The sequence below is a fragment of the Rhinopithecus bieti genome, unplaced genomic scaffold (assembly GCF_001698545.2).
Source record: "Rhinopithecus bieti isolate Rb0 unplaced genomic scaffold, ASM169854v2 scaffold_51780, whole genome shotgun sequence".
NCBI lineage: Eukaryota > Metazoa > Chordata > Mammalia > Primates > Cercopithecidae > Rhinopithecus > Rhinopithecus bieti.
The window spans coordinates 482,498-509,679 of NW_016820879.1; the positions used below are offsets into that span (position 1 = coordinate 482,498).

The 27,182-nt window shown below is 34.8% G+C and overlaps 1 protein-coding gene across 1 annotated transcript in view; it reads right to left on the bottom strand.

The window, feature by feature from the left end:
- Nucleotides 1-26,746, bottom strand: part of LOC108520592 (centlein-like) — a 296,774-nt gene extending 270,028 nt beyond the window's left edge. The window contains 3 exon segments of the mRNA XM_017860004.1: nucleotides 16,573-16,752; nucleotides 17,363-17,497; nucleotides 26,668-26,746. The gene's annotated coding sequence lies outside the window, so the exon portion shown is untranslated.
- Nucleotides 26,747-27,182: the final 436 nt, after the last annotated feature.

Below are 27,182 nucleotides of genomic sequence, written 5' to 3' on the forward strand. Positions count from 1 at the left end.
CAGCACTATTCACAATAGCAAAGACTTGGAATCAACCCAAATGTCCATCTGTGACAGACTGGATTAAGAAAATGTGGCACATATACACCATGGAATACTATGCAGCCATAAAAAAGGATGAGTTTGAGTCCTTTGTAGGGACATGGATGCAGCTGGAAACCATCATTCTCAGCAAACTATCGCCAAGAACAGAAAACCAAACACCGCATGTTCTCACTCACAGGTGGGAAATGAACAATGAGAACACCTGGACACAGGAAGGGGAACATCACACACCAAGGCCTGTTGGGGAGTGGGAGGTGGGGGAAGGGATAGCATTAGGAGATATGCCTAATGTAAATGACGAGTTAATGGGTGCAGCACACCAGCATGGCACATGTACACATATGTAACAAATCTGCATGTTGTGCACATGTACCCTAGAACTTAAAGTATAATAAAAAAGAAAAAAAGAGAACTCTTAAACACTGTTGGTGAAAATGTAAATCAGTATAACAACTAAGAAAAACAGTATGGAAGTTTCTCGAAAAAACAAACAGAACTACCATACAATCCCACAATCCCACTACTGGGTATCTATCTAAAGGAAAAGAAATCAGTATATCAAAGAGATAAGTGGCTGTAATTGAACATTTATTGTGGCATTATTCAAAATAACAAAGATATGGCATCAACCTAAGTATCCACAAACAAACCAAACTAATGCATAAAGAAAATGTGGTATATATAAATAATAGAATACTACTTAGACATAAAAAATAATGAAATCATACCATTTGAAGTAGCATGGATGGAACTGAAGGTCATTACATTAAGTAAGTCAGGGAGAGAAAGACAAATACTGCATATTTTTACTCACATCTGTAAGCTAAAAACCTTATCTCATGGTGATTGGAAATACAGTGATAGATACCATATACTGGGAAGGGAAAGTGGGAGAATGAGGATGTATAAAGGTTGGTTATTGGAACTAATATGCAGTTAGAGGCAAGAAATAAGTTCTAGTGTTTGATAGCACACTCAGGTTCCTATACTTGGGAACAACATCACGTATATTTCAAAGCAACTGAAAGAGAAGACTATAAATGATACCTGCACATACAATTGATAGATACTCAAGGTGATGGAGACCCCAAATACCCTGACTTCATCATTACAAATTATATGTATGTAACAAACACTCACATATACCCCATAAATCATAGATTATTACGTAGCAATGAAAGGGAAAAAAAGGAATACACACACAAAAGTAATTCTAGAGCTAAAAAATACAACTGAAATAAAATATTCACTAGAGGGTTCAGCAGCAGATTTCAGCACAAAAAGTAATTAGATAACTAGAAGACAGAACAACTAAAATTATTGAGTTTGAAGAGCATAAAGAAAGAAAAAAGAAAAAAAGTGACCAGTGGGACACCACCAAGCAGACCAACATATGCATTATGGGAATCTCAACCGGAGAGGGGACCAAGAAAATGGTAGAATTGCTATTTGAATAAATGATGTCCCAAAATTTCCAAAATGTGATGAAGGATATGAATCTACAAATCCAAAAACCTCAATAAACTCCAAGTAAGATCAACAAAGTAGACTCATGTTGAGATATATTATAATCAAACTCATGAAATTCAGCCTACAAAAAAAGAGACGATCTTCAAAGTAGCAAGAAAGAAGTGACTCATCACATACATGGGATCCTTAATAAGAGTAAAAGCTGATTTCTTGCCAGAAACCATGGAGTACAGAGGCACTGAGATAACATATTTAATGTACTAATGGAAAAAACAAACATTAACCTTGAATTTTCTATCCAGCAAAAACTGTCCTTAAAAAGTTAGGGAGAAATTAAGACATTTACAAATAAAAACAGAGAGAAGTCATTACCACTTCACCTGCACTACCAGAAATGCTAAATGGAATCCTTCAGATTGAAATGAAAGGACGCAAGGCAGTAACTCAAATCCACATGAAGAAATAAAGACTTCTAGTAAAGATAAATAGGCGAGCAAATATAAAAGCCACTACTATCTAGTTGGCTTCTAATTATCCTTTATATTTCCTACATGATTTCAAAAACAAACACATAAAAACTATATAAACTACATAAAAACTACATAAACAATGTATAAACTACTTATACATTAAGTACACATGTATAAGATATAACTTGTGACAACAATAATATAAAATGGATGGACAAAGCTGTAGAGGAGAAGAGTTTTGTATGCTATCAAAAACACTTTGTATCAATTCAAATTTTACTGCTATAAGTTTAGAAAGGTATGTGCTATCTACATAAGCACGAATAAATTATCAATAACATATATACTAAACAAATAAAATCAAAATGTGTCATAGAAAAAATCAGCTAAGGAAAGCAATAACGGAGAAAATGAGAGACATAAAAAGCCGTAAAAAGAAAAATGGCAGAAGTTAGTTCTTCCTCATTAATAATTTCTCTAAATATAAATGAATTAAATTCTCCAGTCAGAAAAAAAGAGATTGGCACAAGGGATAAAGAAAACATTCTACAATGATATGTTGTCTACAAAAGACTCACTTTAAATTCAAAGATACAAACAAGTTAAAAGGAATGTGATGGAAAAAGACATTTCATGCAAATAGTAACCAGAAGAGAGCTGGGGTAGACATAATCATATTAGAAAAGAAGAGACTTTAAGGCAGAAATGGTTACAAGAGACAAAAGATCTAATAATCAACTCATCGAGAAGATGTAACAATAATAAACATGTAGGCACCAAACAACAGAGCCCCAAAACATAGAAAACAAACAATTAAAGAATTGACAGAGAAATAGAAAATGTTACAATAATAGTTGAAAATTCAGTATTCCACATTAACTAATGAAAAAGCATCTACATGGAAGGTTATTAATGATAAACATGGCTTAAACAACATTGCATACTAGATACACCTAGAAGGCATATATGAAATACTCTATCCCAAAACAGCAGAATACACATTGAGTAGAAAAGCTACTCAAATACATATGAAACATTCACCAGGACACACCATAAGTTCATTCATAAAATAACTGACAAAAAAATTTTTAAACAGTAACATAACACAAAGGATCTTCTCTAAATAAAATGGAATGAAGCTAGAAATCCACAGCAGAAGGAAAAAAGGAAAATACACAAGTATGTGGAAATTTAAAAACACACTCAGCCAGATACAGTGGCTCATGCCTGTAATCCCAGCACTTTGTGGGGCCGAGGAAGGAGGATAGCGAGGTCAGGAGATAGAGACCATCTTGGCTAACACAGTGAAACCCTGACTCTACTAAAAATACAAAAAAATTAGCCAGGCATGCTGGCAGGCACCTGTAGTCCCACCTACTTGGGAGGCTGAGGCAAGAGAATGGCATGAACCTGGGAGGCAGAGCTTGCAGTGAGCCTAGATCGCACCACTGCACTCCAGCCTGGGTGACAGAGTGAGACTCCATCTCAAAAAAAAAAAAAAAAAAACACTCAAAGAACCTATGGGTCAAAGAAGAAATCACAAGGGAATTACAAAATATTTAGAGGTGAATATAAAGAAACACAACACACCAAAACTATGCCATGTCGCAAATACAGTTGCTCAGAAGGAAATTTATAGCCATAAGCACCTATGTTTTAAAAAGATGTATCTCATTAATATCCTAAGTTTGTAACTTGAGAACCTAGAAACAGAATAGCAAACTAAACTCAAAGATAGAAGAACATAAATAATAAATATTAGAGTTGAAATTTTAAAAGGAGAAGGGATAGAAAAACAATTGAGAATCAAAGTAAAAGGTTATTTCCTCAAAAGAATGTTCAATTTTGCAAACCCTTAGCTAAACTACCAAAGAAAAACAAAGGATGCAAGTAACTAAAATCCGAAATGACATGAGAACACTACTATTAGCTATACAGAAATTTAAATGATTATAAGATAATAAAAAGAATTATTAGATATATTACAATGAATCCATCTGATTCTGGGCTTTTGTTTGTTTGCAGACTTTTTGTTACTGACTCAATCTTGCTATTTATTACTGGTCCATTCAGGTTTGCATGATGCTAAATACCTAATTAAATGGATTATTAGTTAGAGTAAGCATTAATAAGGAAGCTGCCATTTTGTTACTTTTTTCTCTATATATAAAACAGCATTTTTGTCCTTCATTTCCTCTATTACTGATTTTCTTAGTTGACTTTTTATAGTGACACATTTTGATTCTATTTGTTTAGTATATATTCCATATTTATATAATAAATTATTAAACATATTTATAATTATCAATAATTTTCCTTCTAATTAAATAATTTAGACAAAATGGACAAATTGTTAGAAACACCTGAATTACCTAAACTGACTCAAGAACAGTCTTAACCAATATAACAAATGAAGAGACTGAATCAGTTATCAAAATCCCCCAACAAAGAAAAATTCAGGGACAGTAGCTTCACTGGTGAATTCTACCCAACATCTGAAGAAGAATACCAAACCCTCTAAAACTGTTATAACAACTAGAAGAGGATGTAATATGTCCTAACTCATTCTGTAAGGACAGCATAATCCTGATACCAAGGCAAGTGTAAAATAAAGATATCTCAATAATGTAAGGTTGCTTTAACATCAAAAAAATCAATTAATAGAATACACCACACCAGTATAATGAAAGACAAGGGTGGGTGGGTGCAGTGGCTCATGCCTGTAATCCCAACATTTTGGTAGGTTGAGGCAGGTGAATCGCTTTGAGCTCAGGAGTTCAAGACCAGCCAAAGCAACATGGCAAAACCATGTCTCTACAAATAATTAGCAAGTCATGGTGGCTGACACCTGTAGTCCCAGCTGCTTCGGAAGCTGAGGTTGGAGAATTGCTTGAGCCTGGGAAGCAGAGGTTGCAGTGAGCTCTGTTATCCCACCACACTCTAGCCTGGGTGACACAGTGAGATCCTGTCTCCAAAAAAAAAAAGAGAGAAAAAGAAAGAAAGAAAGAACAGAGAAACCACATGATCATTTCAATAGATGCAAAAAAAGTAAAAGTATTTGGCAAAATCCAATATTCCCTTCATAACGAAAACCACCTGATGGGAGGAGGTGGAGCAAGATGGCTAAATAGAAGCCTCAAGCAATCATTCTCCATGCACAAACACCATATTGAACAACTATCCACATACAAAAAAAGCACCTTCTTAAGAACCAAAACTCAGGTTAGCAATCACAGTACCTCGTTTTAACATATTAAAGAAAGAGGCACTGAAGAAGGAAGGACAGACAGTCTCGAGTAACCCACACAACCCTTTCCCTATCCCCCAGCAGTAGCTACATGATGCAGAGACAGAAATTGTGTTCTTGGGAGAGGCAGAGCACAGGGACTGAGGAACTTTGCACTGCAACTCAGTTCTACTCTGTCATAGTAGAAAGCAACATGGGGCAGAACTCAGCTGGCACCATAGAGGGAACATGTAGACCAGCCCTAGCCAGAAGCATATCTCCCAACCCAGCAGTTAGAACCTGAGTTCAGGCAAGCCCTGTCACAATGAGCTAATATGATCTGAGGTCCTAAATAAACTTGAAAGGCAGTCTAGGTCACAAGGATTGCAACCAGGCAGTCTTGGTGGAGTGTTAGACTCAGAGTCAGTGGACGTGAAGTGCATGTGACCTAGTAAAATACTACCCAGCACAGCACAGGGAATACTTATATCACCCCTCATCTAAGCGAAGGCAGTGCGGCTCAGCTCCAGGAGAGACTCGTACCTTCTGCTAGAGAAGAGGAGAGAATTAAGAGGACTTCATCTTGCAACTTGGACTTCATCTTGCAACTTAAACACTGGCTGAGCCAAACTACAATAAGGCACCAGGGAGTGCCCTGAAGCACCCATTCCTGGACCTAGCTCCTGAACAACATTTCTAACCATGCCCTGGACCAGAAAAAAAACAAACTCCTCTGAGGGAAAGGCCCAGTCCCAACAGGATTCATAGCCTGGTGACTAAAGAGCCCTTAGGTGATAGACATGTGGAGAGACTTCACAGCTTGAAGAAAGGAGAGAGAAGAGTGGGAAGGACTTTGTATTGAGGCTTGGTTACCAGCTCAACCGTAATGGAATAGAGGACCAGGTAAATTCCTACTTTTCCCGACTCCAGTCCCTGACTCCCAGATGGCCTATCTGCACATGGCCAGGGCAAACTTGCTGTACTGAAGGGAAGGACACGGGTCTGGCTGGATTAACAAATTGCTGATTGTGGAGTCCTTAGTCCTTGAGTAAACACATGCAATAACCACATAGTGGTATCCATGGGCCTTGGGTGAGAACCAGTGCTGCACTAGCTTCAAATATGACCCAGCTCATTTCCAATGTTGGTGGTCACAGGGGTGCTTGTGTAACCCATCCACTAAATCCAGGCAGCTTATCATAGAGAAAGATTCCATTTGTTTCGGGGAAAGTAAGGGAAGAGACCAACAGTCTCTGCCCAGTAATCCAGGAAATTCTCCCGGATATCACACAAGACCACCAAGGCAGTATTTCTAATTCTACACGAGGCACAGTGTTACTGGGCTTATAGTGCCCTCTAATGCAGATAAGGCTACAATGACCAAAGACATAGATCACAACATCCAAGTCCCTTCAAATACCAGGAAAGCCTTCCCGAGAAAGATGAGTACAAACAATCACAGACTGTAAAGAATGCAAAAGATACCTAAGTCTTCAATGTCCAGATACCAGTGAATATCCACAAGCATCAAATCATCCAAGAAAACATGACCTCACCAAATGAACTAAATGAATAACCAAGGGCAAATTGTGGAGAAATACAGATATGTGATCTTTCAGATAGATAATTGAAAATAGCTGCTTTGAGGAAATGCAGTCAAGATAACACAGATAAGGAATTCAGAATCCTACAGATATATTTTTAAAATAAATTGAAGTTATTAAAAAGAATAAAGCAGAAATTCTGGAACTGAAAAATGTAACTGACATATTAAAGAATGCATCAGCCTCTTGAAAGCAGAACTGATCAAGCAGAAGACCTAGTTAGATTGAAGACAGGTTGTTTGAAAATACACAGTCAGAGGAGACAAAATAAAAATGAATAAAAAGAATGAAGCACACACACAAGATTGAGAAAATAAAGTGAAAAGGGCAAATCTAAGAATTACTTGCCTTAAAGAGAGGTAGAGAAAGGTCAGGCTAGAACATTTATTCAAAGGGATAATATCAGAGAACATACCAAACCTAGGGAAGGATATCAGTATCCAAGAACAAAAAGGTTATAGACCATGAAGTAGATGTAACCCAAAGAAAACTACCTCAAGGCATTTAATAATCAAAATCCCAAAGGCCAAGGATAAAGAAAGGATACTGAAAGCAGAAAAACACACACACACACACACACACAAATAACATACAATGGACCTCTAATACATCTGGCAGCAGATTGCAAAGTGGAAACTCTACAGGCCGGTAGAGAGTGCCATGACATATTTAAAGTGCTGAAGGAAAAAAAAAGAAACTTTTAACATAGAGTAGTATATCCATCAAAAATATCCTTCAAACAAAGACTTTCCCAGACAAACAAAAGCTGAGGGATTTCATCAACACCAAATCTGTCCTACAAGGAATGCTAAAAAAATTCTTCAATTTGAAAGAAAATAAAAAATGACATTAATAAGCAATAAGAAGCCATACAAAGGAACAAAGCTCACTGGCAAGAGCAAGTATATAGACAAATACAGAGTACTATAAAAGTGTAATTGTAGTGCAAACTACTCATATCTTGAGTAAAACAACAAAAGGTAAATCTATCAAAATAATAACTGACAACTTTCAAGACTTACTACAGTAGAATAAGATATAAATAAAAAGGACAAAACGTTACAAAACAGGAGGAAGATTAGAGTTTATATTAGTTTTCTCATTGTTTGTTAATGTGTATATGCAATCAGTGTTAAGATGTAATCAGTTTAAAATAATGGGTGATAAAACAGTATATGCAAGCCTCATGGTAACCTCAAATCAAGACATATACAATGGATACATAAAAAATAAAGAAGAAATTAAATCATACCACCAGAGAAAATCACCTTTACTAAAAGAAAAACAGAAGGAAGAAAAAAATGGAAGATCATAAAACAACCAAAAAATTAAAAAACAAAAAATAACAAATGGCAGGAGTTAAGTCCTTACTTATCAATAATAATGCTACAGGTAAATGAAACAAACGCTCACTAATAATGCCGAAAGCAAATGGAACAAACTCTCCCCATATATATATTTTTTCAAAAAGCAAGACTCAATCATCTGTTGCACACAAGAAACTTCAGGGGACCAGGCATGGTGATGCACACCTGTAACCCCAGCACTTTGGAAGGCAGAGGCAGGAGAGTCACTTGAGCCCAGGAGTTTGAGATCAGTCTGGGCAACATAGCAAGCAAGACCTCACTCTACAAAAAATTAAAAAACAAAAAATTAGCGAGATCTGGTGGTATATGCCTATAGTCTCAGCTACTCAAGAGGCTGAGGTGGGAGGATTGCTTGAGCCTAGGAGGTGGAGGCTGAAGTGAGCCATGATCATGCCACTGTACTCCAGTCTGGGTAACAGAGCGAGACCATGTATTTAAAAAAAAAAAAAGGGGGGGGGCCGGGCGCGGTGGCTCAAGCCTGTAATCCCAGCACTTTGGGAGGCCGAGACGGGCGGATCACGAGGTCAGGAGATCGAGACCATCCTGGCTAACACGGTGAAACCCCGTCTCTACTAAAAAATACAAAAAAAAACTAGCCGGGCGAGGTGGTGGCGCCTGTAGTCCCAGCTACTGGGGAGGCTGAGGCAGGAGAATGGCGGGAACCCGGGAGGCGGAGCTTGCAGTGAGCTGAGATCCGGCCACTGCACTCCAGCCTGGGTGACAAAGCAAGACTCCGTCTCAAAAAAAAAGAAAGAAAGAAAGAAAAAAACTTAACCTAAAAATACATACAGATCAAAAATAAAAGGGTGAAAAAAAATTCCATGCAAATGAAAACCAAAATAGAGTAGGAGTAGCTACACCTCCATCACACAAAATAGATTTCAAGACAACAACTATAAAAAGAAATAAAGAAGATCATTATATAATGCTAAAGAGGTCAATTCAGCAAAAGACTATAACAAATGTAAATATATATACATGCACCCAACACTGGAGCATCAAGATATATAAAGAAAATATTATTATAGCTAAAAAGAGATAGGCCCCAATACAATAACAGCTGGAGGCTTCAACACCCCACCTTCAGCGTTGGATAGGTAATCCAGACCAAAAATCAACAAAGAAACAACACTCACCTGCACTACAGACCAAATGTACCTAATAGATATTTACACCACATTTCATCTAATGGCTGCAGAATACACATTCTTCTCCTCAGCATGTAGCTCATTCTCAAGGATAGGCCATATGTTCACCACAAAACAAGTATAAACATTTCAAAAAACTAAAATTATATCAAGCATCTTCTCTGAGCACAGTGGAATAAAACTAGAAATAAGTAACAAGAAAAATTTTGGAAATGACACATCACATGGAAATTAAACAATATGCTCCTGAATGACCAGTAGGTCAATGAAGAAAGTAAGAAGAAAACTGAAAAATTCCCAGAAGCAAATGATAATGGAAACACACCATACCAAAACCTATGGGCTACAGTGAAAGTAGTACTAAAAGCAAATTTTATGCCATAAACATCTACATCAAAAAAGCACCTAACAAATAAACAACCTAACAATGCACCCTAAAGAACTAGAAAAGCAAAAGCAAACTAAATGCAAAATTATTAGAAGAAAAGAAAGAATAAAGATCAGAGCAGAAATCAATGAAATTGAAACAAACAATACAAAAGAACAATGAAAAGAAAGTTGGTTTTTTGAAAGATAAACTAAGTGGACAAAACATTAGCCAGATTAACTCAGGAAAAAAGAAACCCAAATAAATAAAATCAGAGATGAAAAAGTAGACATTACAACAGATACTGCAGAAATTCAAAGGATTATTAATGGCTACTATGAGCAACTATATGCTAATAAATTCAAAAATCTAGAATAGACAAATTGATAGACACATACAACCTACTAAGACAGAACCATGAATAAATCCAAAACCTGAACAGATCAATAACAAGTAATGAGATTGAAGCCTTAAATAAAAAGTCTACCAGAAAAGATGTCTCCCAGCTTCACTGTTGAATTCTACCAAACATTTAAATAAGAACTAACCCCAATCCTGCTCAAACTATTCTGAAGAATAGAGAAAGGAATACTTTCAAACTCATTCTACAAGGTCAGTATTACCCTGATACCAAAGTCAGACAAAGACATATCAAAAAAAGGAAACTACAGGCCAATATTCCTGATGAACGTTGATACCAAAAATCCTCAATAAAATATTAGCACCAAATCAAAAAGATCATTCATCATGACCAAGTAGAATTTATCCTAGGGATACAAGGATGGTTTAACATATGCAAATCAATCATTAGGATACATCATCAGATACATCATATCAACAGAATGAAAAACAAAACCTGGCCAGGTGTGATGGCTCACGCCTGTAATCTCAGCACTTTGGGAGGCTGAAGCAGGCAGATCATCTGAGCTCAGGAGTTCAAGACCAGCCTGGCTAACATGGCAAAACCCTGTCTCTACTAAAAATACAAACATTAGCCAGGCATGGTGGTGCATGCCTGTAATCCCAGCTACTCAGGAGGCTGAGGCAGGAGAATCACTTGAACCCAGGAGGCAGAAGTTGCAGTGAGTCAAGATCGTGCCACTGTACTCCAGCCTGGGTAACAGCGAGACTCCATCTCGAAGACAAAAGCCAAAACAAAACACATGATCATTTCAAGTGATGGTGAAAAAGCATTTGATAAAATTCAACATTGTGTCATGATAAAAACTCTCAAAAAAACTGGATATAGAAGGAACATACCTCAAAACAATAAAAGCCATAAATGATAGCCTGGAAGCTAGCTAGTATCATACTGAATGTGGAAAAGCTGAAAGCTTGATGCTAAAATCTGAAACATGACAAGGATACCCACTTTAACCACTGTTATTCAGCACAGTACTGGAAGCCCTAGAGCAATCAGACAAGACAAAGACAGGGCATCCAAGTTGGAAAGGAAATAGTCAAATCATCCTTGTTTGCCGATGATATAATCTCATATTTGGAAAAACCTGAAGACTCCACCAAAAACCTATTAGAATGAATAAACAAATTCAGTAAAGTTGCAGGATACAAAATTAACAGACAAAAATCAGCAGCATTGCTATAGGCCAACAGCAAACAATCTGAAAAAAAAATTAAGAAAGTAATCCTACTTATGATAGCTACAAATAAAATTATATACCTAGGAATTAACCAAAGTAGTTAAAGATCTCTACAGTGAAAACTATAAAACATTGATGAGAGAAACTAAAGAGGACACCAAAAAAAAAAAAAAAAAAAAAAGGAAAGAAATACCTTGCTCATGGATTGGGAGAATCAATATTGTTAAAATGTCCATAACGCCCAAAGCCATCTACAGATTCTACGCAATCCCTATCAAAATACTAACGACATTCTTTGCAGATTTTTTTTTAATCTGAAAATTATATGGAATAACAAAAGACCCAGAGTAGCCAAAGCTATCCTGAGCAAAAAGAACAAAACTGGAGGAATCACATTACCTGACTTCAAATTAGATTACAAAGCTATAATACCAAAATGACATGGTACTGTCATAAAAACAGACACACAGACCAATGGAGCAGAAGAGAGAACTCAGAAATATAGTGATACATCTACAACGAACTCACTGTTAACAAAAGTGCCATGAAAATACATTTGGGAAGACAGTCTCTTTAGTTAATGGTGCTGGGAAAACTGGATATACATATGCAGAAGAATGAAACTAGACCCCTATCTGTTGCCATACACAAAATTCAGATCACAATGGATTAAAGACTTAAGTCAGACCTCAAACTGTGAAGCTACTAAAAGAAAACATTGCAGGAACTCTACAGGACACTGAACTGCAAAAAGATTTCTTGAGTAATACCCCACAGGGACAGGAAACCAAAGCAAAAATGTACACATGGGATCACATCAAGTTAAAAAGCTTCTGCACAGCAAAGAAAGCAATCAACAAAGTGACAATATCTGCAAACTATACATCTGACAAGGGATTAATAACCAGAATATATAAGGAACTCAAACAACTCTATGTGAAAAAAAATCTAATTATCTGATTTAAAAAGGGACAAAAGATGTGAATACACATTTCTCAAAAGACAAACAAATGGCAAACAGGTATTTAAAAAGACATAGATATCCACTCTTTCTCTATTTAACACTATACCAGGATTTCCAGCAGGAAAGTATAAAATAAAATGAAATTAAAAGCACTCAGATTAGAAAGGAAGAAGTGAAACTATGTCTACTTGCAGAAGTCGTGATATGACATGTAGAAAATCTTAAGGAATTTACTAAAAAAAAAATCAGAATTAGTTATCCTATTCAGAAAGGTTGCAGTATACAAGATCAGTATACAAAACTCAATTGTGTGTCTATACATTATGAATGAATGACCTGAAGAGAAAATTAAAAACAGTTCCCATTATAATAGCATCAAAAATAATAAAATATTCAAGAATGCATTTACTCAAAGAAGTGCAAATTTATACCCTGAAAGACATAAAACAACTGAAAAAATTGAAAAAGACCAAAATAAATGGAAAACATCACATGTTGATGGATCAGAAGATTCTTAATAATATTGAGATAATAATACTCCCCAAACTGATCTACTGATTCAAGGCAATCTCTATTAAACTCTCTGATGGCTTTTTTGGCCAGAAGAAAAAAGATAATTCTTTTTTTTTTTTTTTTTTTTTTTTGAGACGGAGTCTCGCTCTGTCACCCAGGTTGGGGTGCAGTGGCCGGATCTCAGCTCACTGCAAGCTCCGCCTCCCGGGTTTACGCCATTCTCCTGCCTCAGCCTCCCCACCAGCTGGGACTACAGGCGCCCGCCACCTCACCCAGCTAGTTTTTTGTATTTTTTAGTAGAGACGGGGTTTCACCGTGTTAGCCAGGATGGTGTCGATCTCCTGACCTCGTGATCCGCCTGTCTCGGCCTCCCAAAGTGCTGGGATTACAGGCTTGAGCCACCACGCCCAACTGAAAAAAGATAATTCTAAAATTCATATGAAAATATAACAGACGCAGAATAGCTAATCTAGAAAAAGAAAAAATATAGAGGACACATATACCCCAATTTCAAAACTCGCTACAAATCTGCAAAAATCAAGAGAATGTGGCATAGGTAGGAGGACAGATGTATAGATCAAATAAACAGAACTGAGGTCCAAAAATGAATGTTTATATTTACAGACAACTGATATTCAAAAATAGTATCAAGACAATTCAGTGGGGAAAAAAGAATTTTCTTCAACAAATGGTGCTGAAACAACTAAATAAAACATACAAAAAAAGCATGACGTTAGACCTGTATCTCACACCATATTCAAAAGTTAACTCAAAATGTATCAAAGAATTAAATGTAAGAAATAAAACTATAAAACTCCTAGAACAAAACAAAGGTGTCAATCTTCATGACCTTGGATTAGCAATGGTTTCTTAGATATGACATCAAAAGTATGGGCAACACCAAAAAAAGGTAGATAAATAAAACTATCAAAATTAAAACTGGTATTTTAAGAACACCATCAAGAGAGTAAAAGCAACAAAATTTTAAGAAAAAATAGTTTCAATGTATATATCCTGATAAAGAACATGGATCCAGTATGTACACAAAGGATTTGAATGGACATTTCTCCAAAGATAGTAATACATGAAAAGATGCTCACCATCATTTACCATCAGGAAAACGTAAATCAAAACCACAATGATTTGAGACTAGCCTGGCCAACATGGCAAAACCCCATCTCTACTAAAAATACAAAATTATCTGCATGTGGTGGCACGTGCCTGTAGTCCCAGCTACTTGGGAGGCTCAGGCAGGAGAATAGCTTGTATCCGGGAAGGCAGAGGTTGCAGTGAATCGAGATCACGCCACTGTACTCCAGCCTGGGCGACAGAGCAAGACTCTGTCTCAAACAAATGAACAAACAAAAAACCATAATGAGATATCACTTCACATCCCTGAGGTGGCTATAACAAAAAGGGCAAAAAATTACAAGTGTTGATGAGAAGATGGAAAAATCAAAACCCTCATAGTGTCTGAATGTAAAATGGCACAGCTGCTTTGGGAAATAGTCTGGCAGTTCCTCAAAAGCTTAAAAACAGTTACCATATGACTCAATAATCTCACTCCTAAGTATATAACCAAAAGAAATGAAAATATATGCACATGTAGGAAATAAAAAGTAGTATCTTTTCCTTATCCATGGCAAGGTTCATGGCTGACATCCTGGTAACAAAAGACAAATCACTAAGAGAAAAATATAACATTTATTTAACCAAAGTTTTACATGACACAGTAGATGTAGGAAATGAAGACCCAAAGACCCAGGGAAAACTGTGTGTTTTTATGGACAGTCATGCAAAACTGTGACTGGAGGACAAAGGCATATGATCCTGTGGTAAAATAAACTTATTAGAAAGGACTGTTTGTTCAAATTCTTCTTGGACTCTAGGTACAAGACAGAACCTCTCTGAAGGAGGGTGGTAAGATCTACTTTCCAGGAAGGTAGCTATGAGAATTCTTTTACGACCATGCTTCATGGGAGAAAGCTGGGAGAAGATCAGTGAACAATCTTGTGCTTCCGTGGATACTGAGTAAATGATGTGGACCATCACATCCAAAAATAAATTATAAATAGATTAAAGACCTTAGGGTGGGGAAAACTTCGTCATATAAAACTTTTAAAGCAAAAACATTTGAGAAGAAAATAATAAAATGACTACCAAAATTCACAAACTTTTGAAATTCCAGTTTTCCTTATTCAAGGTTTATAGAACAGAAAGTATTTATAAGATACAAAATATTAGTATGCAAAATAAATAATGAATGCCCAAAAAGCAGTAAAAGACAATAACCCCATAAGAAAAAACTGTTACACAACCACAAGTCACAGCAAATCCCAGAACTGATTATTCAAATAGAATAAATAAGGAAATAAAAATTATCACTAAATAATCATGTAGCTGTGAATTAACACAAGTACTGGTTTACCCTTATCACACTTCCAAACTGTTTAAAGCTTGCGCAGAAGCAGAAACTGATATAAAAATTAAGAAAATAAATCCACCAGAATTCAGTTCTCTCAATGGCTCAGTCAACCCATGATCATGCCCTAATAGACTTAAATATTTCCATAAATAATCTGCAACAGGTTTTTACTCCAAGAAAGATGTATCCTTCTCCCCTAACTTAAATATTCTTGCATACATGCATATACACACCCATACATCCATACATATATGATTGTCCCTCAGTATTCCTGGAGGATTGAATGCAGGACTCTCCACAGATACCAAAACCCAAGGATGCTTTAAGTCTCTTATATAAAATGGCATAGTATTTGCAAATACCCTACACATGTTCCCACATACTTTAAATCATCTCTAGATCACTCAAAATACCGAATACAATGTAAACAGCTGTTATATCGTATTTTTACTTGCATTGTTTTTTATTACTGTATTGTTACTTTTAATTGTGTTTTTTTTTCTGAATAGTTTGATCCACTGATGCAGAACCTGCAGATACATATGGTCAACTGCTTATAACTGTTGAATAGCTCTGTGTGTGTGTGTGTGTGTGTGTGTGTGTGTGTGTGTGTGTTCTTTTTAGGGGTATACACATTGAGAGACCACCAAATTTACTAGCACTAAAATCTGGATCTGGCCTTTTCAAAAAAATCTATAGTTAAAAAAAAAAACATGTAATTTAATAAGAAAAGAAATTAGCAAAAACCTCTAAAGACAAAAGAATGCCATAAAAAAGTATTATTTTGAAAATACTCATAAAAAAAGTAAGAAACCACTGCCTCACTTGATTAGCCTTTTAAAAGGGTATAAGATTATAACGATTGATTGTAACTTTTATCTTCTATAAAATAAAATTTCCCATAAATAAGGCCCTTTCCTTTAAAGTCAAAGAAAGCACCACCATAGAACCACATATTTGTATTGTTTAACAGTTTAGTATTTTTTATACTTTATATTTTAAAGGATCTAGAAAATAGTCTTAAAACCATATTGCAATAAATTCTAGCTATCTTTGTAAGCTTAAGCCTTAAGTGAAAAAGTTAAAACCCATGATTCTAAATATGTTATTTGAAAACACATTTTATTTCAAAATGCAATAGCCTTTATTTTTTAATGATTACATTTTAGGATAACCATTTGAAGTCAGTTTCCTGCTTTGCAACATCAATTTTAAAAGCTGTGGGTCTTAAGTGAAAGAATATAAATTAATGCTAGTCCCCACTGGAGGATATGAATATATAGCTTGTTATTGAAAGAAAATAACATGTATTAAACTTCCTAGAAAAAGTTAGATCCAAAAGAGGAGTATGGATTCAATTCCTATTGTATACCTTTATTTTTGCATCAGTGCTACATTTTTCTTTTCTCCAGTGTGCTTCCTGCTTCCTCAGTTTCTCCAGGTCATTTAGCAGGTCAGTGCAGCGGGTACTTAATTTATTGTTTTCCTCCTCCAGATTTTTTATAATTAGTCTATTTTGCTCTTCTTTGTTCTGTACACACTCTTTAGTGTCCTGTAGAACAGAACCACAAGGGCAAATAAACAAAACAAAACAAAAACCCAAAAAATGGTGAGAATTAATCAGCAAATACAAACTGTGCAGTTTTACCCTCACAGAAGCTTCTCCTATATTTGATAGCCAAGGTCACCTGTGTACTTTTATTGGCCTCTTTTCATGCAGGTGGATGGGTCATATTTTTTCACTGGATGACAGCTTTGATGAGTACACATTTGCAAAGGGCCCATTAATTGATCAAGCTGCCTTTGATGCTGTCCCCAGCTATTTTTGAGACCCATACAGATATATCCTCCCAGACCTGGGTTTTATCAATTAATAATGCCAGTCCCATCAGAATCTAATTACAAGAAGCCACATATTCACACTCCTACTTTCTTAGCTCCATTTCCATCATTAACTATTTATCTAAAAGTTATAAAGCTTGGAGTTCTAGCTTTAAAGCATCCTTATCAGAGTTGTTGCATGTGAGAAAACTGTATGGTACAGGAGGGCCTAAGGCAATTTTTCCTCCAAACCTGTCACTTTCTGTGCCACAAAGGCTAACAAAGCTTAAAGCAGAACTTCAAAGCAACAGTCCCACAAAACTATGTACAAGTCAACACACCTTAATTTCTTGACTTTTATCTTTAAATTTCTTCTCCAACTCACTGAATTCTTTCCTTAAGAAAGCATTTTCTTCATCTACTGCAATTTTCCGTTTTACAAGGTCATTTATTTCCTGTTTCAGTACTGATTCTCTCTGTGGAAAAAATTTAAATTACTGGTGAGCTTTTATTTCTAAGAAAATATTTTATTTTAAAGGTTTGACATTTTGATTTGCAATGTTATGATTAATTAGCTTTCGTAATAATGTCTGTCACCACAATTCTCATCTCCTGAAACATGTCCATGAATTTTTAACTAAAATGTGCAAGTACAGGGCCTATTTATGATGAAGAACACATAAAACTGGACACTAAATATTAAACCACATTCAGAAAGCAAACTTTCAGAATTTAGGTGTGTAACAGGAGAAAAACAAGATTTTACAAACCATTCTAAGAAAATATATTTATAGCTAACGTAATTCCTTATTCTTTTATTTGAATGTCATTTAGAAGGAACTTTTCTGAAAAACTATTGATTTTGTAAAAGCATAAATCACTTTAAAAATTTTTAAATGGCAAGTTTGTTTTAGTACTAATAATATCTTGCTCTGTAGACAGAATATTTAGAACATTAAGGCTGTCATAATTTTTAACCAAACATTCTTCTCACCTGTGAGATACCTAAATTACACCTACGAGGTGGATGTACCCATGACTCAATTTTTAGCTTCCCTCGTTTCTCTGGACATCTTTTCTCTCAGAAAACGTAGCGCCTCTCTTGGCTGCTAATCTTACCTCTGTCTGAAAGACTATCTAATCTATATTCCAGCCCTCACCTTCCCAATCACCAATCTCATATTTCAGCTATACAAGACCCCTCCCTTTGGATTGTCTACTACCTCAAACTAACTTGCTAAAAATGGAATCCATATCCTGATACTCTTTCCTAAACTTCTTCAACTTTTATCAATCCATCCATTCTTTCAACTAATATTTATTAAACACATACTATCTAGCCTGACACAATTACTGGAAGCCTCCAAGTAAGACTCAATAACACCTTCTGTCTATCAACCAAGAAAGAGACACATCAAGATAGAAACACTTTTTTTTAAGTAATACGCTCAGTTGACCTTTATTCCATTTCTGATCTATCACTGATGCTGATTCCTTTATACTCTCATATTTCCTCCTTATCAAATTGTCTCCAAAGGACTTGGGAATAAACTGAAAATGAGAGGAAGATCCAGGATTATGATGAAAAGTGGATTTTTAGAAATAAAGTGAAAATATATCCAATATTCTATTTTCTTTATTTAATTTTTTGAGAGACAGGGTCTCGCTCTGTCCTGTCACCCACTCTGGAGTGTGGTGGCACAATCATGGCTCACTGCAGCCTCAAACTCCTGGACTCAAGGGATCCTCCCACCTCAGCTTCCCAAGTAGCTAGGACCATAGGTATGTGCCACCAACCCAGCTAATTTTTAATTTTCTTCGTAGAAATGAAGTCTCACTATGTTACTCAAACTCCTGGACTCAAGCAATCTTCCCAGCTCGGCCCTGCTGAGATTACAGGTGTAAGCCACTGTGCCCAACCCCAATACTCTAATTTTTAAAAGTGTAATATTAATTATTGATTTTATTTATAGGTAAAAAATAATTTCGATACTGAATACACACAAAAATAATCTGTGATAAATGTGTAAAGAATTTTTTTTAAAAAAAGTAAAAGGAGCGGCCCTGTACGTACCAACATTCAGCTAGGAAACACAACTGTATCATTATCTTTGATATCTCATGTATGACCCTTTATCCTCTAGTACTTCCTATTCCCTCCAAGGGTAAGCATTATCTTGAAAGTCTGATTCTTATCTTTGCCTTGCTTTTCTTTATAGTTCAAAGATAGATATATGTCCCTATTTAATATGCTGTATAGTTTTGCTTACTTCTGAACTTAAATCATATTATACATATTATGTAGCTTGCTATTTTTGCTCAACATATGTTCCCAAATTTATTCATAATAATGAATGTAACTGTAGATCAATTACCTTGATGTAATTAATCCATCAGATATTATTAGTCCATCAGATACTATGCTCTATTTATCCATCTTTTATCAGTGTGTATTTCAGCTGTTTCCCATTTGAGGTAAAGGCGTATACAAACGATACTGCTATGAACACTCTTAAGCATGACTCCAAATATTCATGACCAATAATTTCTCCCAAGCAGTGTTTTTCAAACTACAGATTACAATCTAGTAATGGATCATTAAATCGATTTAGTTACAATAATTGGTATTTTTTTAAACAGATTATAATACAATAGAAAATATCAAGGTAATAGGCACACATTCTTAGCAATGAAACTACAGTTATAAGAATAAACTTACAAAACAGACATGCTTCATAAATTATTTTCTAAATTTTGATCATATTTAAGATTTTTCTTGTATTTAAATATTAGTAAATTCACATTTGATACAAAATTTTCATATGTTTACCTTAATTATATGTACTAAAATAACTATTATTATATGAAACTTTTATTTTGTGTGTGTATAATGGGTCATGAAGTAAAATGTACTTCAGGGATAATACTAACAAAAGTTTGAAGAACACTTCTCTGGATTATATCCACTTAGAGGTGAAATTGCTAAGTCAAAGACTATTCGCATTTCAGGAGTTTTCATTACTCTACCTCCCCACCAACACTTAACTCTCAGGGTTGGCAACTTTTTTAAATCCAATAAGTACAAATGGCACCTCAGTTTTCAACTTTTCTGTTCTATTTTAATTATTAGGCCGTATCAAAATGTGCCTCACATCAATCAAATAACATAAAAATAGATGCATAAAAATGGCTCATCCACAATTTACAATCACTTTTTCTACTCTCAGCTAAGTCTTATGCTCCTTTGAGACTCAACTACCACCTCCTCAATAAAAGCATCCCTTACTATCCAAGTATTTTGTAATTCTTCCCATTTCTAAATTTTTGTGTTATTTATATTATACATTTGATACATAACAAACTACCTAGTGTTGCTAATAATCTCTCTACTCATAATATCTCCCAAATTGGACTGTTAAGTGTTTACAGATGAGATTGACACTAAATAATAAATTCAATAATATAAGCATTAAAACTGTTTGTAAAATACCCATAAGCCTATCCTTTGAAGAAAAAATGACAAAATTTGAGCCTATCTTGTCTATTCTGGAAATTACTTAAACTCTAGGAAGAACACTGACCAACTGAAAAGTTTTCAAAGGGTTTTCCCATTACAGTGAACTAAACTTAACAGGCACTGACAATATAAATGATACCAACAGAGAATCCTTTCATGAGAATTATTTAATAATTTAGATTTTGGCATTTGAGTGAATTTATAATAGTAATTCAAAAGGATAAACAGACTCAATCCGTAAATTAAAAAGCATAATAATATTAAAAAATTGCTTAACCAAAACTATCATATTCCAATAATTAGTTTAATATTACATTGCATAATATAGTTTCTTATATCACAAAATCATTAAAGTAATAAGTTAAAGATTCTCTCCCAATACAAGAGCACTGTAAACTCTAAAAGTGTAAAAGTTCATATAAATCAACATATTTTCCTAATAAAATATACTCTCGATAATCTAAATAATGAAAGCACAGATATACACAGTTAAAGTTCATTTTAAAATTAAGCTTTATTAATATTTTTCAACAAAACTTTCTGAATAGAGAAAGGTAAATTCTTAATAGTCTGCTTGAGTTAATATTAAAATAGCAAACAGAATTCAGAGGAACCATAAAGCAATAAGGGGTGACAAGAGAGAGAATGTCTGGAACAAATAATTTATTACAGATAAGCCATGAAATGAATAATTCAAATAATGGTCAAGAGAAGTCTACAGAGTAACAAGAAAATAATAGTGAGTATGAAGCAGGGATAAAAATGTGGGGGGGGCGGGGAAGGGCATAAGGCCCAAACTCTATTAGGCAATACTTGAGCATAGTTAATTTATTATTTATACTGACCTATTTTCAAAATGGACATGAAACTTTTAAAAACAAACAAAGCAGTAATTAAACCACAATAACTAAAACAATGATAAGTGGAGAAAAAGGAAGGGATAAAAGTAATTGCAATTAAGAAATAAAACTTCTGAGCTTCCTGGAAGGTAAGGAAAAAAGGAAATATAATGTTAAAGAGCAATTATCATCTAATTAAATACAATATACTAGGTTATCATAAGTCATGCTATCAAAGCACAATACTAGAAGGGAAATGTATTACATTATTTTATAACAGTGACAAAGCTAAAACATAGTCTTACCCAAAAAAATGGCAATTCTTTATACTAATAATTACTAGATTGTACTCTATGAAAGTTTTTCTACAACCAGCGGGAAAAAAAAAAATCTGTGTGTAACTTTCTAGTAATTTCACTAGATAGAAGTAAGATTTAAATAAGCTAAAGGATTTGTCATTCTAATTCTTATTCTATCTCATAGCTATAAATCTTGAAAATTAGGAGCTATTTAATATTTTCAGTGGAACAATTCAATGGAGGGGCTTCTGGTTTCCAGTCCAGCATGTAAGGAAATTGACAGTCATCTTTCTCATTTACACAATAAGCAAAAAAGCTGAACAAACGGAAAATCAACAACTCTTTTCAAATCCATCAGAGAACTGAGACTATCCAGCAAACCAACGTCCCCAAAATTGAAGAGACAGACAAACAGAGAGAATAACAACTTAATGGAACAGATGCCCAGGAGAAAAACCTTTCACAGGAGCCAGCACCAGGGTGGAAAAACGTATTCTGTAATTAATGAATTATTAGAAGATCAATATGGACAAGTCTGAGAGTTTAAAACTCAAGGATGGCCCAGTTATGGGCAGGGGAAGGGGACAAACAGCACTCAGAGGAATCATAAAACAGTAAGAGGTGACACATTTTCATAAGTGTAACCTATTGGATCCCTGTCATGTTGCCACAGGGAAGGTCAGACAATAATTCCTTCCTGTTTCCAGTATGTGGAGGGAGAAAGTAACCATCTTTAAACACACTCAGAGTATTCTTTTCTTCTTACCAAGGCCTAGCATCAAGAAAAACTATTTTACCAGAGCCCAGACTACTGGGGTTTTACCTGAGCCTAACTAACCAACTTGGAGAAGGGAAATACTCAAATGTAGCACCTTCTAGCCTTCCTGTCTCTCCTAAGGGGATAAGGGGAAGGGGGAAACAAATAAACAAAAAACTAAGAAGCACTTTTGAAGGTCACAATTCAGAAGCACAGCTCACCAAAAGACTGAAACCCAAACATAACACTATAGACAGCTTCCTCTCCTCCCCCAACACCCCACCACCACGTCAATGGGGCTATTGTATAATTAATAAGTTTGACCAAAAACAGCAGTTTAAATAGCAACTATTAAATTAAATTGCCTCTGTAGGTAGCTAACTGTAACCTAACAATATGTAAACATAACCCTACTTGAGAGTATATTTTTGTACAGTAGCCAAGTCTCAGCCAATCACAGCAGCCAAGCATTGAGCCAATCACAAGGGCAAATTGCCAAAACATGTCCAAATAAGGCAAACACCAAACTGTAACCAATCTGGCTATTTCTGTATGTCACTTCCATTGTCTGGCTATAAATAGTCCCAGCCCACATTGCGGAGCAGAGCTCTCTGAACCACTTTGAGTGTTACCCACCTCAAAGTGAAACACCTGAGTGTTACCCAATTCATGAATTTTTTTCATCTCAAACTCCATTGAATTTAATTTGTTTAAAGTTTTTCTTTTTAAGAAAATCAAATTATGCATATCAAGGATATTTATAAAGTATGTACAAAACTTCAAACAAGACATGGATACCAGAGTTTTGCCTCTAACTCATACCACAGCGAACAGTGGAGACAGCCTAATCTCTAGCCAGATAAACATAAAACCTATTTACCCCAGCTGTTTTTACCCATTTGGTTAATTTTATATGTCAATTTGGCTATACTACCCATGGTACACACATTCTTACCTAACACCAGTCTAGATATTATTGTGAAAGTATTCTTTAGATGTGGTTAACATTTAAATTAATGGGATTTTGAGAAAAGCAGATTACCCTTCATAATGTAGGCTGGCCTCATCGAATCAGTTGAAGGCCTCAAGAAAATACTATGATCCCCAGAGCAGGAAGAAATTCTACCTCCAGACTACCTTAGGATTTGCAATGTAACATAAAGTCTTCCCTAGGACTCCATTCTGACTGCCCTGCAGAGTTACTTGCCAGCCCACGATTGCGTGAGCTATTACTTAAAATAAAACAGTCAATCAATCCATCCCTCTATCTCCCCATCCCATAATGTCACATTTCTTCATTCCTTTCCATTACTTTGTCAGAATTCAATGATCTCTTAAAATGTCATATGCCATCCCCCTTATATTGCTTTCTAAAATTCATTTGAAAACTTCATGACTGCTAAATGTAATGTCTTTTTCAAAAACCCATTCCATTTTTTGTAGCATTTTACAACAATGACAACCTTTTGCTTCTTGCAACTCTCTTCTCTCAATTCATGAGATACTGCATTGTACTTCCTCCTTACTTCTCTAAAGTCTTTTCGTCTTTTTTACTACAATTTTTCCTTCTTCATTAAAAAATCAGTAAATATCTTGTTCTCAAAATTTTCACTGCTTAAAGTCTTCCCTCTAACTAAACCATTAAATACCCATAACTCCAGGTCAAAACTCTCTCCCAAGTATCAGATTCGTGCTTCCAATAGTTTGCTAAATACCTCTAAATGGAATTCCTATCAGCATCTAAACCATGAACTTTCTAGAAGAAGCTCAAAACCTTACCTTCAAAACAATATATACTTCCTGAAAATAACCCTCTTCTTGATAATAATGCCACTGTTCTCCTGGTTTCTCTAAGATGAAAACCTAAGCGTCATTTTCAAAATTACTATCAAGTCCTTATGGTTCCATTTACATGCCTTTAATTCCTGCCAACCTAATAATTCAGGTCCGTGTCAGTGGACCTGACTATGAAATAACTATTAATAATTACTTGCTGGGTATACAGTCATCTGTATGAGACTAAAGAGAGGATGAGAGAGAAATAGACTCTGCCCTCATAGAAACTACAAAGTCGTGTAGGAGAATATGGCAATTTCCACCTTACTTCTATCCTCACCTAATCATCAAAGATATTTAAAAAGCATTAAAGGCAAGAAATGTAACTCTGAATATTCTACAACACCATCACAGGATAATATATACATTTAATACAATATTTTGTTGAACCTAACTGAAAATATACCTTGTACAAAGTTATAACCATCATTGCACAAAAATGAAATGATTAATCCTAAGAAATTTGGGTCCCTACAAAGTAAATAATTTCTCTTATGAGAGTTTAGTATGTTATATATAAGCTATGTGATTCCACTCAAAAGATAAATAATGAAATAATCTCTACTCAAGGATGCAGAAGTAGACAAAGAATTCAGCAAAGAAAAGGGGGAAATATATTTTTATTTACAAAAGACAACGTTTTCTAAGGGTATGCTACGGTTATCCAAAGCTGTTAAACCGAAGAGCATTCACTAAAGCACTGCAAACTTAATGCCTACGGATATTAAAAAGACCCATTTTCCCAAAACCCATTTTCCTTCTCTAACAGAAGAGAGGTATAATTGAGGAAGAGACTGCTACACTTGTTTCTGCATTTTCTCAAATCACCTGAATCTTGGGGCAGCCAAATTTTTTTCCAGTAAAATGTGAATACAAATGATGTCTACCATGTCTGGGTCATAAGGCTGTACTTGTTAAGCAGCTTAGCCTAATCCAATTAATACACCAGGCACATGACAACATTTACCTATTTTAGAGTACATTTTAATATTGTGTGATACTTGGGTGGTAAATACAACTGTTCCTTTCCAGAACAAATTTACTAAAATGTTATTCTTAACATTTTATCATTATAGTACCAATTATGACATTTTCTATAAGAAAAACTCAACTGTGGAAAAGGTATAAATTTCAGATTTATATGTTATATTGGAATCAATATTCCTTTTTAGAAAGAACTGACAGAAATGTAGGGAATGGAACTTTTAGTCTTTTCATGAAGCAACTTTATAACAATAACTGATCCTAGATCAAAGTTCTCATGAACCTTTAATTGGTTAGAAAGGAAAATAAATTCAAAAGTCAAAAGAGCATAGTTGCCAAAAGGTACCTCCCAAGAAAATTATAGTTTATTTGCTCCATAATGAGCTTGAGTATAAAATGAATTTAAATATTATATAATGATATTAGCCACTCTTAAAATAAATTTCTTTCACTTCTTTTTTGAGATGTTTATATCTTGAAAATTGCTCCAGAAAGCATGACCACATACACTGTTGGGTGATTACATACTGAGTATACAACCACACATAATTTTACATATTACATATAAATATAAATATATGTAATTGTATAATGTACTGATTATACATAAAAGATAGGACTGTACATGATATAGTGTGAATATTTGTCCCTGCCCAAATCTCACATTGAATTGTAATCCCCAAAGCTGAAAGTGGGGGCTGATGAGAGGTGTTTGGGTCATGAGGGTGGACCCCTCATGGCTTGGTGCTGATTTTGCATAGCGAGTGAGTTTTCACGAGCTCTCGTTTAAAAGTGTGTGGCACCTCCCTCACCATGCCCTGTCTCTCTCTCTCTTGCTTCTGCTATAAGCATGTGACACTTCTGACATGAGTAAAGCTCCTTGAGGCCTCCCAAGAAGCAGATGTTCCTGTGCGTCCTGTACTGTCTGCAGAACCATAAGCCAATGAAATCTCTTTCTTATTAATTACCCAGTCTCAGGTATTTATATATAACACTGGAAGAATAGCCTAATATACTACTAATACAAAAATACAAGTTTTAGGTGTAAATAATACGATCCCAATTTTCATCTTTTCTACAAATAAAGTCATCTGAAAATTTACAAGCTTCAGAAGTAAATGATAACTGCTAATAATGGCAAAATTCAACAAAACAAATAATAATAGCTAGATACTATTATAAAACTGTAACATTAGATAAAAAGTTACAGCCTATTAATTCAGAAAACAAAAGGGTACAAGCAAAGTATTAATAATGAAGAATAATCTTACTAGTGACTTCAAAATAGTAATGCTTTAACATAATAAGGACCCTAATATTCTCAATAAACACTATTGCAAAACAAAAATAATTTTAAGGATCTACTACCCAAAACAAGTATAGTGATTTTAAATATTGTTATTATAACACCAACCTGTTCAAATTCTTGTATTTTGGCATCCTTGACTTGCAGAATTTCTAGAACTTTTCTGTCTTTACCTTCAGATTTCTGTTTTTCTCTAGATACAAAAATATAGAGAGTTTATTAGTCATAATTGGTAGCTAATACTTTAAATTTTCATATCCCAAATATTAACATCACTTTAAAATATAGAAAATTAAATTATCTTGAGTTGACAGCTCTTTCAGAATTAATCAGAAACCATATGGCAAGTGACAGCAACTCATAACTGCTGAAAACTAAGACAACTTCATACTAAAAGAACAGTTTCATTTCCAGATTTAGATATATGATAAAAAATTACACAAAATATGGTTTAACCTTGATTGCAATAACCATAATGTCATCACTTTGAAAATAATTAAAATTAAGTAAACATGTTCTTGTTAATTTAAGCTTTCATATACACAATTATATTAAGGATAAAATTTACCATTTTTTAAGTAAGAGTCTCAAAAGAGAGATTGACAGAGATTTACTTATAGTTG